We start from the raw sequence: 17,378 nt of genomic DNA on the forward strand, positions 1-17,378 counted from the left end.
AACTTTTCGTCCTTCACAGCTCCCTCCCAGAGGTGCAGGTCCTTTCCCTATTCTTTGTTTTTTTGTTTTTTTTCGTTTTTCTTTTTCCCTACCCAGGTACATGGGGTTGTTTTGCCTTTGGGGAAGTCTGAGGTCTTCTGCCAGCATTCAGTAGGTGTTCTGCAGGAGTTATTCCACATGTAGATGTATTTCTGATGTATTTGTGGGGAGGAGGGTGATTTCTACGTCTTACTTCTCCACCATCTTGAAGGTCTCTCTCAGCATTTTCTATTTCTATCTAGTATTTTCCTTTTTTTGACTGAAATTTTCTATTTTTTTTCTTTTCTTCCTAGTGTATTTTCCTTTGCCTCACTTGTTATCATCATAAGAGATGCTTTAAAGTCCTTGTCTGACAATTCAACATGAGGGACATCTTAAAACTGACATCTGTTTATTTTCCTTTAAGAAAAATGAATTACAGTTTCTCAGTTCTTCTTATTTAAGTAACTTTGGATTATATTCTGGACATTGTTAGAGTTGTGTTGTTGATGGTCAACATTCTGTTATATTCCTATAAAGGGTGTTCTTCTTTTTAAAGCAAAAGGTTACCTTGCTTATGGTCAAATTGTAAACACTTTCTCACCTATTGGAGGCAGCACCTCAAATCTTAGTTTCCTCTTTTTAGCCTTAGTTGAAAAGCTGCTTTAAGTCTTTCCCATACTTGCATGATTCAGTGGTTAGCCAGAGATGTGGGGAGAGTTTATACACAGAACTTGGGGATTCCTTCTGTGCCTTGCTCCTTCCCAGGATTCCATCTTCACTTTCTAGGAGTGTGATTGCCCTAGTTTTATCTTCTGTTTCTTTAGGCCAGAAAAATATGTGGGATTTTACCAGACTTCTAACTTCCTTGAGCTACACTGGGATTGCAGGCTGCCTTCAAACTAATGTCATAAAAATGGGAAACCACCCATGCTGTGACCATGTTCCAAGTATTACATCCTCTTTAAAGAACATACACACAAACTTTTCTCACTTTTATCTTTTTAAAAAGTTTATCCAGATTTAATGTTTGTTATCTTTGAGATGATTCACTCTTTAGAAGATTTTTTTGGCCATATTTGAAGAGGAATTCCTTGGGATAGAAAAATGTAATCCTTTTCTCAGAAGGCAGTAATATCTCTCTTGGATAGATTCCCAAACATATGTTACTGTGTAAAAACATTATCTGAGAGATTAGATACTCATCAAAATAAGATTTCCAAAAAGTAGGCATCCCAAAATACAAAGAATTATAAAGAAAAGAGCAGAATTGGGCAAAAATCTTAAAAAAAGCCTAAGGTATTTTTTTTTTCCAATTGGACATATAGCTTGTGATTTTTTGAACTGGATTTTATTTTGGTTGTTGCCTGTACCCCCTCCAGATGGCACAATATAAATTATCTGTCTTAGAGAAAAGCAAAGAGAGAGGCACTGTCTGAACATGGGGCTCTCGAGAATCTAATGTGCAAACAGAATTTCCTCCTCAATTTAAGTTGCTGCCTCTGAACTCCTTGTAACAAATAATTTAACTTTTTTTATATTAGATGCATATCTAATCCTAAGAACTCAATCAACAAGACTGTTTCCTTTCAATTACAAATTATATTTTATGATCGTGAATAAATGAATTTATTCTTGTAAAGTAAAAATCCTCATAGGATATATGTTTAGAATTTTGATCCAAAGCTGAAATTAAAATTTTCATTGATTTTGAGAATCAAGTATGTGTAGGTTACAGATCAAACTGCTTAATGCTCTCTAGAGACTTAAAAAAAAATTATTACTTTTAAAACTAGGGAAAATCAATGTCTTTAATATGTTTATATTTTTAACAATGAAAGTCTAGTTGTTGGGTAATACTGACAGTTGGGTATTTTAGGCAATTCATCTTGAATTAGGCATGGTGAGAATGCCAAAAAAGATGTTACCTGAAGTCACATGGAATGATAGCTGACCAAGAATTCCATAGCTGGGCAGCTTACAATACAAAAAAATTGGTTTCCATTTGAGATATTATAACAGTGAAAAGCTACCTTGTATTTCTAGTCTTTCATTTACTTCACTTACTAAAATAGGTATAAGTATTAATTCGTCTCATGATTAATTTTTTGAGGTTTACTGCCTTGATGAAATTCTAACTTCAGATACTTCTGAGTCATTTAGATAATAAATCCAAATTTTTACTCAATTTTTCATTTAATGAGAGAAAAACCATTCCAAACACTTACAGTAATAAAAGATACTTCAGTGACTGGCCTTCAAAATTATAGAAGTTATCTATAATATTTTATATATTCCTTTGAAAAGTTGGGTAGTACTGAACCTCCAGGTTTCATTTTTCATAGTAAACATACTAGTCATTAAATTCACTGCTTAATCTTTGTTGATGAAACAGGGCATCCTGAGTATGATATATCAAAGCATATATTTATGTTTTCCAATTCATATTCATATTTATAATAGTGAAAGAAATATTGCTGCAGAGGAAACTTTGGGTCTATTTCATTTCTGACTATAGTTTTAAAGGATGTTTTATATTAGAACATAATGCAACTTTCTATTTTGAAATCTTTTGACCTAATTCTTATTTTAAACATTACCAATTATCATCATATTTCATCTGTCTGTGTTAAGGTTCTAGATTTAATTTACTTTTAATGCTTTGGAATTAAAATAATTTTTAAAAACTGATTTTTCTATTACATTATATCTGAGAATAATTTGTTTAAAAGACTAGAATTTGTTTAAAAGACTAATACTAGAAATGGCTTTTGCTTTTACAAAGGATTTTGATCATCAAAACTTATCAGAAAAAAAAAAAACTTATCAGAGCACTAACAGCTAAAAAAAGAAGGGACTTAGATATTGTGAGGAAAACACAATTTATTTTAATTAAATGTCTCACATTTCAAGCTTACTCAGTTCACAAATCTCAGGCAATGTTTCCTCAATTTTAAATCTATTTATTAATCAAAATGATTTTCTCCATTATTCATTCATTATTTACTTTTATTAACCTTCAGTTTGAAGGTTTATACTTTCACACATAACCTTTGCACCGCAGCCTAGGTTGTGTGTGTTTTGGTGCACATATCATGTATTTTTCCTTCAAACCATTTCTTTGAAAAAAAAAAAAATAGAAAGTGTCCTAGAATAGCATGCCTCTGAACGACTTTTGCAGTCAAGTTTGCCGTTGGGTTTGCTCCTCTCAATGCTCACTAGTCTAATGAGACATGCAGGGCCTGTGCCAGAGAGAAGCACCTGGCCTCAGGCCAGGACACTGCCTTTTCAGCCAGTCGCAGTATACCTCTCTGAGACTGAGAATATGCTTAGAAACTGCCAGGATCAGCTGAATGGTAAAATATTTCAGATGTGTTGAAGGAAAACAATAAACCATCAAGATAAACACAACATCATTAGGGTGCTTGATGGGCATCCTTGAATAAGATGTTGAGCTATGAATACTGTGTGTTTATCTTTGCCCACAGGATATAAATCAATTCTGTAATTTGGTAACAAAGTAAAAGAGGATTGTTTTACTCTCCAGCTGGATTCCTGGGGAAAAAATAGTATTATTTCAAAGCGAAAATATTGTCTTAAACATATTTCTTTACCAATAACTTAGTTTTCAACACTTAAACTCACACATCGCTATTTTATTCTAGTGTTTGGGTAAAAATGCCAGTAAAAACAGGCTTTCCTTTACCTTCTTAATAACAAACTATCATTTGGAACCCTTTCCTCATAATAAGCCTTGTATGCTATAACAAGAAAATGTTTGGAGACCCAGTAAAAGTGAGCATGCTAATTTAGTGCGCTGAATACATTCTGGTGTTGAGTCTCAGTGAGTTATTAATGATGAAATGGTGAATAAAGATTTTAAAAGATATTTTTTTAAAAAACAATATCTGCTATTATTTTATGAAAAAAAAAAAAGAGAAACATCGCAAAATTGTGTATTGCCACAGAATAGATCTTATTGGTAGCTCAGCGACATGAAAACTCTGTGAGGAGTTATATTGAAAATCCACCTGAGGGGATGACATGAAACCAGTTCTTCTTATCTTGCAACTTTTAAAATACCATTTGAAAGTTAAACAGAAAAAAGGAGAGTCTTTAAAAAATGCTTTCTAAAGTTATAAAATTTCAGAGTTAAAAATGAGTGGATCATAGAGATTTATGTGTGTTTTAACCAACTTCTTACATTTCACATTTATATATACATGACAAAAACATATCAGGGAAGTTAAGGAGCAAGTACACAAAATATATTTGGCAGAACAATGATCATAATCTCAATCTTCTGGTTTTCTATACACCACAATTTATAATGAAGAAAATTTAGATTTTCTTGTTTTCCTCTTTAGAGACTCACACATGAATTTTGTATAATAATTTCAAATAAATAAGAGAAACTGTTTTATGAAGAATATTAAAGCTGGCAAAACATATAAAAGTTGGATAGAGTGTTATGGTTTTCTCGGGATATATGCCCAGGAGTGGGATTGCTGGATCATATGGTAGCTCTATTTTTAGTTTTTTAAGGAACCTCCATACTGTTCTCCATATTGGCTGTACCAGTTTTCATTCCTACAAACAGTGTAGGAGGGTTCCCTTTTCTCCACACCCTCTCCAGCATTTATTGTTTGTACATTTTTTGATGATGGCCATTCTGACCAGTGAGAGGTGACACCTCATTGTAGTTTCGATTTGCATTTCTCTAATAATTGGTGATGTTAAGCATCTTTTCATGTGCTTTTTAACCATCTGTATGTCTTCTTTGGAGAAATGTCTATTTAGATTTTTCACCTATTTTTTGATTGGGTTGTTTGTTTTGTTTTTTTGATATTGAGCTTCATGAGCTGTTTGTATATCTTGGAGATTAATCCCTTGTCCATTGCTTCATTTGCAGATATTTTCTCCCATTCTGAGGGTTGTCATTTCGTTTTGTTTATGGTCTCCTTTGCTGTGTAAAAGCAAGCTGTAATTCAAAAAGATACATGCACCCCAATGTTCATTGCAGCACTGTTTACAATAGTCAGGACATGGAAGCAACCTAAATTTCCATTTAAAGAGGAATGGATAAAGAAGATGTGGTACATATATACAATGGAATATTACTCAGCCGTAAAAATGAACAAAATAATGCCATTTGCAGGAACATGGATGGACTTAGAGATAATCATATTGAGTGAAGTAAGTCAGACAGAGAAACACAAATATCATATGATATCACTTAAATGTAGAATCTAAAAAAAAGCCACAAATGAACTTATCTACAAAACAGAAATAAAGCTACAGATGTAGAAAATAAACTTATGGTTACTGGGGGTAAAAGGGGAGGAGGGATAAATTGGAAGATTGGGATTGAGACATACACACTACTATATATAAAATAAATAGGGGACTACTGATAGCACAGGGAACTCTACTCAATACTCTGTAATGGCCTATATGGAAAAAGAATCTAAAAACGAATCGATATATGTATAACAGATTCAATTTGCTGTACACCTGGAAACTAACACAACATTGTAAATCAATTATACTCCAATAAAAATTTTAAAAAGTAAAAGAAACATATTGAAAAATAATAAAATACTAAAATTACTCATATTCTAAAAAAAACGTTGGACAGAGTATTCCCTGCTCATTCCCTTCTCAAAGGCAGGTGCTTAAATGAGAGTGAAACCAATACACAATAATATACGTTAAGATATGTTTGGAGGAGGGACCTTCAAGATGGCAGAGGAGTAAGACGTGGAGATCACCTTCCTCCCCACAATTATATCTGAAATACATCTACATGTGGAACAACTCCTACAGAACACCTACGGAATGCTGGCAGAAGACCTCAGACTTCCCAAAAGGCAAGAAACTCCCCATGAACCTGGGTAGGGCAAAAGAAAAAAGAATAAACAGAGACTGAAGAATAGGGATGGGACCTGCACCACTGGGAGGGAGCTGGGAAGGAGGAAAAGTTTCCACACACTAGGAAGACCTTTCACTGGTGGAGACAGGGGGTGGGCAGGGGGGGAAGTTTGGAGCTACAGAGGAGAGCGCAGCAACAGGTGTGCAGAGGGCAAAGCTGAGAGGTTCCCACACAGAGGATTGGTGCTGACCAGCACTCACCATCCTGACAGGCTTGTCTGCTCACCAGCTGAAGTGGATGGGGGCTGGGAGCTGAGGCAGGCTTCGGAGGTCATATCCCAGGGAGAGGACTGGGGTTGGCTGCATGAACATAGCCTGAAGGGGGCTAATGCATCACAGCTAGCTGGGAGGGAGTCCAGGAAAAAACCTGGGACTGCCTAGGAGGCAAGAGATCATTGTTTCCGGGTGCGCAAGGAGAGAGGATTCAGAGCACCACCTAAACAAGCTCCAGAGGCCGGCACGAGCCACAGCTATCAGCACGGACAACAGAGATGGGCATGAAATGCTAAGGCTGCTACTGCAGCCACCAAGAAGCCTGTGTGCAAGCACAGGTTACTATTCACGCCTCCCCTCCCAGGAGCCTGTGCAGACTGCCACTGCCAAGTTCCCGTGATCCAGGGACAATTTCCCTGGGAAAACACACAGTGCACATCAGGCTGGTGCAATGTCACGCCAGCCTCAGCCACCACAGGCTCGTCCCACATTGCATACCCCTCCCTCCCTCTGGCCTGAGTGAGCCAGAGCCCCCTAATCAGCTGCTACTATAACCCCGTCCTGTCCGGGGCGAGGGAACAGATGCCCTCAGGCAACCTACACACAGAGGCAGGGCCAAATCCAAAGCTGAAACCCCAGGAGCTGTGTGGACAAGGAAAAGAAAGGGAACTTTCTCCCAGCTCCCTCAGAAGCAGTGGATTAAATCTCCACAATCAACCTGATGTGCCCTGCATCTCTGGCATACCTGAATAGACAATAAATCATCCCAAAATTGAGGTGGTAGGCTTTAGGAGCAACTGTAGACTTGGGGTTTGCTTGCTGCATCTAATTTGTTCCTCCTTTTATGTTAATCTTAGTTTAGTATTTAGAGCTTATTATTATTGGTTGATTTGTTTATTGATTTGGTTGCTCTCTTCCTTTTTAATATATATATATTTTTCTTTTTCTTTTTCTCTTTTTGTGAGTGTGCACGTGTACACTTCTTTGTGTGAGTTTATCTGTATAGCTTTGCTGTTACCATTTGTCCTAGGGTCCTGTCTATTTCTTTTTTTTTTAGAATAGCTTTTAGCACTTATTATCATTAGTGGATTTGCTTTGGTTGCTCTCATTTCTTTTTTTGTATTGCTTATTTATTTTTAATAATATTTTTTATTTTATATTTAATAACTTTATTTTATTTTACTTTTTTCTTTCTTTCTTTTTTTTCTCCCATTTCTTCTGAGCCATGTGGCTGACAGTCTTGGTGCTCCGGCCTGGTGTTAGGTCTGAGCCACTGAGGTGGGAGAGCCGAGATCAGGACATTGGACCACCAGACACCTCCCAGCTCCACGGAATATCAAATGGTGAAAGCTCTCCCAGAGATCTCCATCTCAACACTAAGAACCAGCTCCACTCAACGACCAGCAAGCTACAACGCTGGACACCCTATGCCAAACAACTAGCAAGACAGGAACACAACCCCACTGATTAGCAGAGAGGCTGCCTAAAATTATAATAAGTTCCCAGACACCCCAAAACACAACACTGGATGTGGTCCTGCTCACCAGAAAGACAAGATCCAGCCTCACCCACCAGAACACAGGAACTAGTCCAATCCACCAGGAAGCCTACACAACCCACTGAACAAACCTTACCCACTGGGGGCAAACACAAAGAATTACAGGAACTATGAACTTGCAGCCTGTGAAAAGGAGACCCCAAACATAGTAAGTTAAGCAAAATGAGAAGACAGAGAAATACACAGAAGATGAAGGAGCAAGGTAAAAATCCACCAGAACAAACAAATGAAGAGGAAATAGGCAGTGTACCTGAAAAAGAATTCAGAGTAATGATAGTAAAGATGATCCAAAATCCTGGAAATAGATTGGAGAAAATACAAGAAACTTTTAACAGAGACCTAGAAGAACTAAACAGCAAACAAACAAGGATGAACAACACAATAAATGAAATTAAAGATTCTCTAGAAGGGACAATAACAGAATAACTGAGGCAGAAGAATGGATAAGTGACCTGGAAGATAAAATAGTGGAAATAACTACCACAGAGCAGAATAAAGAAAAAAGAGTGAAAAGAATTTAGGACAATCTCAGAGACATCTGGGACAACATTAAATGCACCAACGTTCGAATTATAGGGGTTCCAAAGGAGAAGAGAAAAAGAAAAGGGACTGAGAAAATATTTGATCATATTACAGTTGAAAACTTCCCTAATATGGGAAATGAAATAGTCCATCAAGTCCAGGAAGCACAGAGAGTTCCATAAAGGATAAATCCAAGGAGAAACATGCAAAGACACATATTAATCAAACTATCAAAAATTAAATACAAAGAAAAAATATTAAAAGCAGCAAGGGAAAAGCAACAAACAACATACAAGGGAATCCCCATAAATTTAACAGCCAATTTTTCAGCAAAAACTCTGCAAGCCAGAAGGGAATGGCAGGACATATTTATTTTAAAGTGATGAAAGGGAAAAACCTACAATCAATTACTCTACCCAGCAAGGATCTCATTCAGATTCGACAGAGAAATTAGAACCTTTACAGCCAAGCAAAAGCTAAGAAAATTCAGCACCACCAAACCAGCTTTACAACAAATGCTAAAGGAATTCTCTAGGCAGGGAACACAAGGAAAAGACCTACAAAAACAAACGCAAAACAATTAAGAAAATGGTAAGACGAACATACATATCAACAACTACCTTAAATGTAAATGGATTAAATGCTCCAACCAAAAGACAGAGACTGGCTGAATGGATACAAAAACATACCCATATATATGCTGTCTACAAGAGACCCACTTCAGACCTAGGGACACACACAGACTGAAACTGAGGGGATGGAAAAAGATATTCCATGCAAGTGGAAATCAAAAGAAAGCTGCAGGAGCTATTCTCAAACCAGACAAACTGGACTTTAAAATAAAGACTATTACAAGAGACAAAGAAGGACACTACATAATGATCAAGGGATCAATCCAAGAAGAAGATATAACAATTGAAAATATTTATGCACCCAACATAGGAGCAACTCAGCACATAAGGCAAGTGCTAACAGCCATAAATGGGGAAATTGACAGTAACACAATAATAGTAGGGGACTTTAACACCCTACTTTCACCAAAGGACAGATCATCCAAAATGAAAATAAATAAGGAAACCCAAGCTTTAAATGATACATTAAACAAGATGCACTTAATTGATATCTATAGGACATTCCATCCAAAAACAACAGAACACACTTTCTTCTCAAGTGCTCATGGAACATTCTCCAGGATAGATCATATCTTGGGACACAAATCAAGCCTTGGTAAATTTAAGAAAGTTGAATCACATCAAGTATCTTTTCTGACCACAACGCTATGAGACTAGATATCAATTACAGGAAAAACAACCTGTAAAAATACAAACACATGGAGGCTACACCGGACGCTACTTAATAACCAAGAGATCACTGAAGAAATCAAAGAGGAAATAAAAAAATACCTAGAAACAAATGACAATGAAAACACGACGACCCAAAACCTATGGGATACAGCAAAAGCAGTTCTAAGGGGGAAGTTTATAACAATAAAATGCTACCTCAAGAAACACGAAACATCTCAAATAAACAACCTAACCTTACACCTAAAGCAATTAGAGAAAGAAGAACAAAAAAAACCCCAAAGTTAGCAGAAAGAAAGAAATCATAAAGATCAGATCAGAAGTAAAAGAAAAAGAAATGAAGAAAACGATGGCAACGATCAATTAAAGTAAAGCTGGTTCCTTGAAAAATCAACACAATTGATAAATCATTAGCCAAACTCATCAAGAAAAAAAGGGAGAGGACTCAACTCCATAGAATTAGAAATGAAAAAGGAGAAATAACAACTGACACTGCAGAAATACAAAGGATCATGAGAGATTGCTATGACCAGCTATATGCCAATAAAATGGACAACCTAGAAGAAATGGACAAATTCTTAGAAAAGCACAACCTCTGAGACTGAACCAGGAAGAAACAGAAAATATAAACACCGATCACAAGCACTGAAATTGAGACTGTGATTAAAAATCTTCCAACAAACAGAAGCCCAAGACCAGATGGCTTCACAGGCTAATTCTATCAAACATTTAGAGAAGAGCTAACACCCATCCTTCTCAAACTCTTCTAAAATATAGCAGAGGGAAAACACTTCCAAACTCATTCCCTGAGGCCACCATCACCCTGATACCAAAACCAGACACAGATGTCACAAAGAAAGAAAACTACAGGCCAATAACACTGATGAACATAGAGGCAAAAATCCCCAACAAAATACTAGCAAACAGAATCCAACAGCACATTGAAAGGATCGTACACCAGGATCAAGAGGGTTTTATCTCAGGAATGCAAGGATTCATAAATATATGCAAATCAATCAATGTGATAAACCATATTAACAAACTGAAGGAAAAAAAACATGTGATCGTCTCAATAGATGCAGAAAAAGCTTCTGACAAAATTCAACACCGATTTATGATAAAACCCTCCAGAAAGTGGCCATATATGGCCACATATATAGAAGGAACTTACCTCAGCATAATAAAGGGCATATATGACAAACCCACAGCAACATCATTCTCAATGGTGAAAAACTGAAACCATTTCCACTAAGATCAGGAACAAGACAAGGTTGCCCACTCTCACCACTATTATTCAACATAGTTTTGGAAGTTTTAGCCACAGCAATCAGAGAAGAAAAAGAAATAAAAGGAATCCAAATCAGAAAAGAAGTAAAACTGTCACTGTTTGCAGATGACATGATACTATACATAGAGAATCCTAAGGATGCTACCAGAAAACTACTAGAGCTAATCAATGAATTTGGTAAAGTAGCAGGATACAAAATTAATGCACAAAAATCTCTTGCATTCCTATATACTAATGTTGAAAAATCTAAAAGAGAAATTTAAGAAACACTCCCATTTACCATTGCACCAAAAAGAATAAAATACCTAGGAATAAACTTACCTAAGGAGACAAAAGACCTGTATGCAGTAAACTGTAAGACACTGATGAAAGAAATTAAAGATGAATCAAACAAATGGAGAGATATACCATGTTCTTGGACTGGAAGAATCAACATTGTGGAAATGACTATACTACTCAAAGCAATCTACAGTGTCAATGCAATCCGTACCAGACTACCAATGGCATTTTTCATAGAACTAGAGCAAAAAATTTCGCAATTTGTATGGAAACACAAAAGACCCTGTATAGCCTAAGCAATCTTGAGAAAGAAAAATGGAGCTGGAGGAATCAGGCTTCCTGACTTCAGACTATACTACAAAGCTACAGTAATCAAGACAGTATGGTACTGGCACAAAACCAGAAATATAGATCAATGGAACAGGATAGAAAGCCGAGAGATAAACCCATTCACATATGGTCACCTTATCTTTGATAAAGGAGGCAAGAATATACAATGGAGAAAAGACAGCCTCTTCAATAAGTGGTGCTGGACCACTGGACAGCTACATGTAAAAGAATGAAATTGGACCACTTCTTTACACCATACACAAAAATAAACTCAAAATGGATTAAAGACCTAAATGTAAGGCCAGACACTATAAAACTCTTAGTGGAAAACACAGGCAGAACACTCTATGACATAAATCACAGCAAGATCCTTTTGACCCACCTCCTAGAGAAGTGGAAATAAGAACAAAGATAAACAAATGGAACCTAGTGAAACTTAAAAGCTTTTGCACAGCAAAGGAAACCATAAACAAGACCAAAAGACAACCCTCAGAATGGGAGAAAATATTTGCAAATGAAGCAACTGACAAAGGATTAATCTCCAAAATTTACAAGCATCTTATGCAGCTCAATATCAAAAAAAAAGCAACCCAATCCAAAAATGGACAGAAGACCTAAATAGAGATTTCTCCAAAGAAGATAGATTGCCAACAAACACATGAAAGTATGCTCAACATCACTAATCATTAGAGAAATGCAAATGAAAACTACAATGAGGTATCACTTCACACCAGTCAGAATGGCCATCATCAAAAAATATACAAATAATAAATGCTGGAGAGGATTTGTAGGAAGGGAACCCTCTTGCTTTGTTGTTGGGAATGTAAATTGATACAGCCACTATGGAGAACAGTATGCAGGTTCGTTATAAAACTAAAAATGGAACTACCATACGACCCAGCAATCCCACAACTTTGCATATACCCTGAGAAAACCGTAATTCAAAAATAGTCATGTACCACAATGTTCATTGCAGCACTATTTACAATAGCCAGGACATGGAAGCAACCTAAGCATCCATCGACAGGTGAATGGATAAAGAAGATGTGGCCCATATATACAATGGAGTATTACTCAGCCATAAAAAGAAACGAAATTGAGTTATTTGTAGTGAGGTGGATGGACCTAGAGGCTGTCATACAGAGTGAAGTAAGTGAAAAAGAGAAAAAGAAATACTGTATGCTAACACATATATTTGGAATCTAGAAAAAAAAATGGTTCTGAAGAAGCTAGGGGGCAGGACAGGAATAAAGACGCAGACATAGAGAATGGACTTGAGGAGACGTGGAGGGGGAAGGGTAAGCTGGGACGAAGTGAGAGAGTAGCATGGACATATATACACTACCAAATGTAAAATAGATTGCTAGTGGGAAGCAGCCGCATAGCACAGGGAGATCAGCTCGGCGCTTTGTGTCCACCTAGAGGGGTGGGATAGGGAGGGTGGGAGGGAGACACAGAGGGAGGGGATACTGGGATACATGTATGTGTATAGCTGATTCACTTTGTTATAAAGTAGAAACTAACACTCCATTGTAAAGCAATTATACTCTAATAAAGACGTTAAAAAAATTCTTGGTATGCCAAACAATTAATAAGTAAATAAAATTTAAGAAAAAGATGTTTGGAAAGTTCTGAACTTTGCAATGAATATTTAAACTGATTGGCATTTCTCTGCAAGAATAATAGGAGCTTACTAAAACATACAACAAATTTCCCACTGTTCTCAGCTTTAGCAATCTTTGAATGTTTCTGTACACCACATGACAGAGAAAGCTTAAATGTAATTTTTCTGAGGATATTTTTCAGATTAACGTTAAGTACTTCATTCAAAATAACATGTCACACGTTCACATAAAGAAACAAAGAAAAATAGTAATTCTTGCACCCTTGTCACCACTTCATCCCTATTCCAATGTAAAGAAATATAATCTTTTAATTATTTCTCATTTCAGGTTATCTTTATATATATTCTCCAATTTCTTATATGGAATGTAAATGTTACTTTATTAACTCACCACCATGGAAACTGAGGATTTTGATCGCTTAAGTTATCCTCTACCTCTGACCATCCCCTCTCCCAATATTTTGACAATTTGATAATTATTCATTTTATTGCTTAGCTGTGCAACTTTATATAATGTACTTACATATTTTTTTCATACTTCATCAATTATCAAGTTCCCATCTAGATTAGATGGGGATACCTTACTCCTAATCTTTTTACTTTTTCTTCTCATTATACCTACTACCTCTGTCTTCAGCACATTAGTTTATGCTCAAAAATAATACAATTTATATTCTGTTCTATGATCTAAAAGTGGAAAACTAATGAACTTCATGTGTATTATTATGATTTTGTAAAGTTATTGACTGCAACCTGAGTTGTATTTTAAAATAATGTTTTCTTTTCTAGTGTTTCAATATCATGACTTCTGGATCACTCAACGTATAATATAGCCAACATTAAGACCATGTTGATTATTTTTTTGTCAGTTTATCAGTTGTTTAAAATTATGCCCAAATTTAGTATGCTTCATATTTGGACCATGAAATTCTTGTATTGGGATTAGCTTTTCCTGGTGTTTCTCATTTCTCCCCAACCTTTTTTTGATAAGATAATGCACCTTCTATGTAACCTCAAGTCTATTCATCTTCTAAACCTATTGAAAAGCTTCCCAAACAATTTCCAATGCACAGCAAGTGAGAAAAATAGGTTACAGATGTACAGAGATGCCCTCATCTCTCTGATCAGTGTCACCAAGTTACCTTACCAGGTTGTATAAATATAAATATTTCTTACATATAATACGACATGAAGAAGGTTGAGAAACACTTATTTAGTGCCTTTAGACCTGTTTTTCTCCAGTAATAACACTTCTGGAACTCTATTTCCCTCTGCCCCAATCTGGGGTAGTACCTTTCTGGTCCTACGTCAGAGATGTGGTCCTATGACTTCCTGTCTCTGCAGTCCTGGGTTGGTGTCTAATTTCCTGATTCCACATCTTTGGGTTTTTTCCTTCTTAATTTTCTCCTTGTTTTATAGTAGCTCGTCCCCAAGTAATGTCTAAAAACAACTGGGTGAAGAGTCAATTTTATGAGTCCTTGAATTAAAAAAATGTCAGTATTCTGCCTTCACACTGGATTTATGAATTGCCTAGAGACAGTGTCCTACATTCATAGTCATTTTCCCTAATACTTCTGGAACCATTGTTCTATAGTTTTCTGCCATCCAGAGTTATTAATCAGATATCTGATGCCAGAGAGAATATTATACAGTAGTGGTTATGAGTTTTTGTCTCCAGAAGCTTGCAATTATTTTGTGTGTGTGTTGTTGTTGTTCTTTTATTAATTTTATTTATTGCAGTTAACTCAGCCATAATTTCTTGACTTTCTATGAAACAGAAATTATGCTTGTCTATGCACTTAATTATCCAATATTTAGTTCTGACTTCTTTGAATTTTATAAATTAGGTACTATAATTCTTAGTGTAAATCACTGTTTAGTCTTACCTTCATATTTGGTCTTCTCTTTGATCACCATTCTGTCTTGCACCCCTCATTTTCCTTCAGTAATCATTTTCTTTTCTCTTGAAGTACGTATGTAGAAGTTACTTTAGCAAAGTTCTTTCTAATGATGTTGCAAAAATTTTCTTGCTGGAAAAATGTCTTCATTCATTCTTCTTTTTATAAAGATAGCTTTACTGTGATATACCTTACTTCCTATATTTGTGGATTTATATGTTTTCATCATTTCTGGTAAATTCTCAGCCATTACTTTCTTATATATTGCCTCTTCTTCATTTTCTCCTCAAAATGAGAGCTGCATAATACCTCAGGAGAAGGCATCCCCGAGAGTGGGTTGATATCAGGAAAAAGGAAACTGTAAAAGAAAGGAAAAGACAAGGCTAGTGAACAGGTAATCCAAGAATTGGATGGGCAGTGTAGTATCTGTTCCCAGAGGAAGAGTTAGGGTAGAAGTCTGTAAGATAGAATGACACATACACAGGCTCTGAGCAGACAAAGACCTTTACAATACTTTACATGCAAGGATTATAGAAATTATTATTGCTCCTTGTTCTCAAACTGCTGGTAAGAAAAAATGTTTTCATAATTTTAATAGTCACATTCCATTTTTCTTGTCAGTCTCATCATATTTATTTCTCAAAATTCTCCTTACTGTGTGTTAAATTCCATTTTTCTTACCCAGTTAATTAGACTGTCAAAGCAACAAAATCTAAGGATGGGCAGTATGTGAAAATAAAAGTTCACCTTGACTAAATCTTATCCCATAATATCTTCTTGGTTTATTTCATTCTATATAGATCTTCATGTCTTATCTCCTTTCCTTCTCTATAAAATTCTGTGTCTTCTTTCCTCCCCCCTGTTTCATTATCTCCATTTCCATATCTGTCTCCATGTGGTGTCTTTCTCTCTTAACACATTAGCCCTGTATATTTCTCTTCTGTGGGCACCTTTTCTTTTCTTCTCTACCTCCTTCTTATCTCTCTATCTTATTTTGCCCTAGTTTGGTCTCTTTCCTTTATCTTTCCCCCAAACCATCTCCTATCTAAATCAAAAAAGGAAGACAAATTTTAATTTATAGAACTTTTAAATATTACTGAGTATTCAGATATCAAAATAAAAACATTATTTGATTGTTTTATATGTCTAGATAAAAAGTATACTTTTAAAAAATTTGTACCATTGACAAAATCTCTCATCTATCCAACAGTCATACTCTGTTTTGATAAAGAAGTTTTATGTGGGCAAAAGCTTTCCATCACCAACATATTTTGAATAGGTTTTGCCTCTCTATCCATTCATTCATTCATATAGTTCTTTCCTCTAAATGAGTTTACATTTTATCAGGGTGTTTAAAGCCTATACACAGCAATCTCTATACAGAGAGGAATAGTGGAAGGTTCCTGCCTTCTTGTAGGAAAGTGAGTTACATAATCAGACAGGAAGATTATTTTGGTGACACTATGTTGAACATATTTTATGCAGGAAACTCGGGGTCATAATCAGATATGGTGATAGCCAGGATGATAGCAAGGATGGCAACCTGAACTGAGCTGGTGGCTATGGGCATGGAATCGGACTCTATACCAGACTCTGGACGCACTTCAAGCTTCCTTCAAACTATTTCTTTGCTTACTCTTAGGTCTGCAGTGCTCCTCTGTCTCTGTGAAATTTTACCCAATTTCAAGGCCTTGCTTTAATTACCCCTCCTCCTTGACACTTTTTCTTCTTCACTCTCTTGTATGTCTTACCAGAAATTTGGATGATTCCCTTCCTTAGAATTCTCACAGGAAGGAACTGATGTAGAGTTAGAAATGGATTGAAAAGAGGCAGGGGGTGGGGAAAGCAGTGGTTCCTACTGGAATGCACTTTGTAGTGAATCTTAAATAAGTTAAGGGCCTATTTATAATTCTCTCTCCAATTTTTCTTGTTATTGGGGTCTTATTTTACTGGACATAGTTTAACACTAGTTCTTGAACTTGAATTCTAATTCATGCCAGCTACATCACACTAACTTTCTGGTTCAGCAGTGTTCATTTTCACAGTTTAAGTTATTTCAAAATCCTTTAAAGATAGTATTTGATTTATTGGCTGATTGAATCAACACATGATTTTTTTTTTGCACATAAACTTGAATGTACTTTGTGTCTCTCATTAAAATAAATTATTCATATGACATATTTATAATTTATAAGGTTATTCAGCTTACTCATGAAAAATACTGTCAAAGAAAACCATTCTCTTGGAAATATCCCAAACCCCTTTTCATTATATGTTTTAAACACACATGTTCTGGCAAAATCCCAATCTTAAATAAAATCTAACTTTCTTCTGCATGATTTCAGACATATCATATCACTGTACATGACAGGAGAAAAGTCACACATGGAGAAAATGAAATGTATAAAATTATTAA

The sequence above is a fragment of the Lagenorhynchus albirostris genome, chromosome 8, assembly GCF_949774975.1.
Source record: "Lagenorhynchus albirostris chromosome 8, mLagAlb1.1, whole genome shotgun sequence".
In the NCBI taxonomy this organism is placed as follows: domain Eukaryota; kingdom Metazoa; phylum Chordata; class Mammalia; order Artiodactyla; family Delphinidae; genus Lagenorhynchus; species Lagenorhynchus albirostris.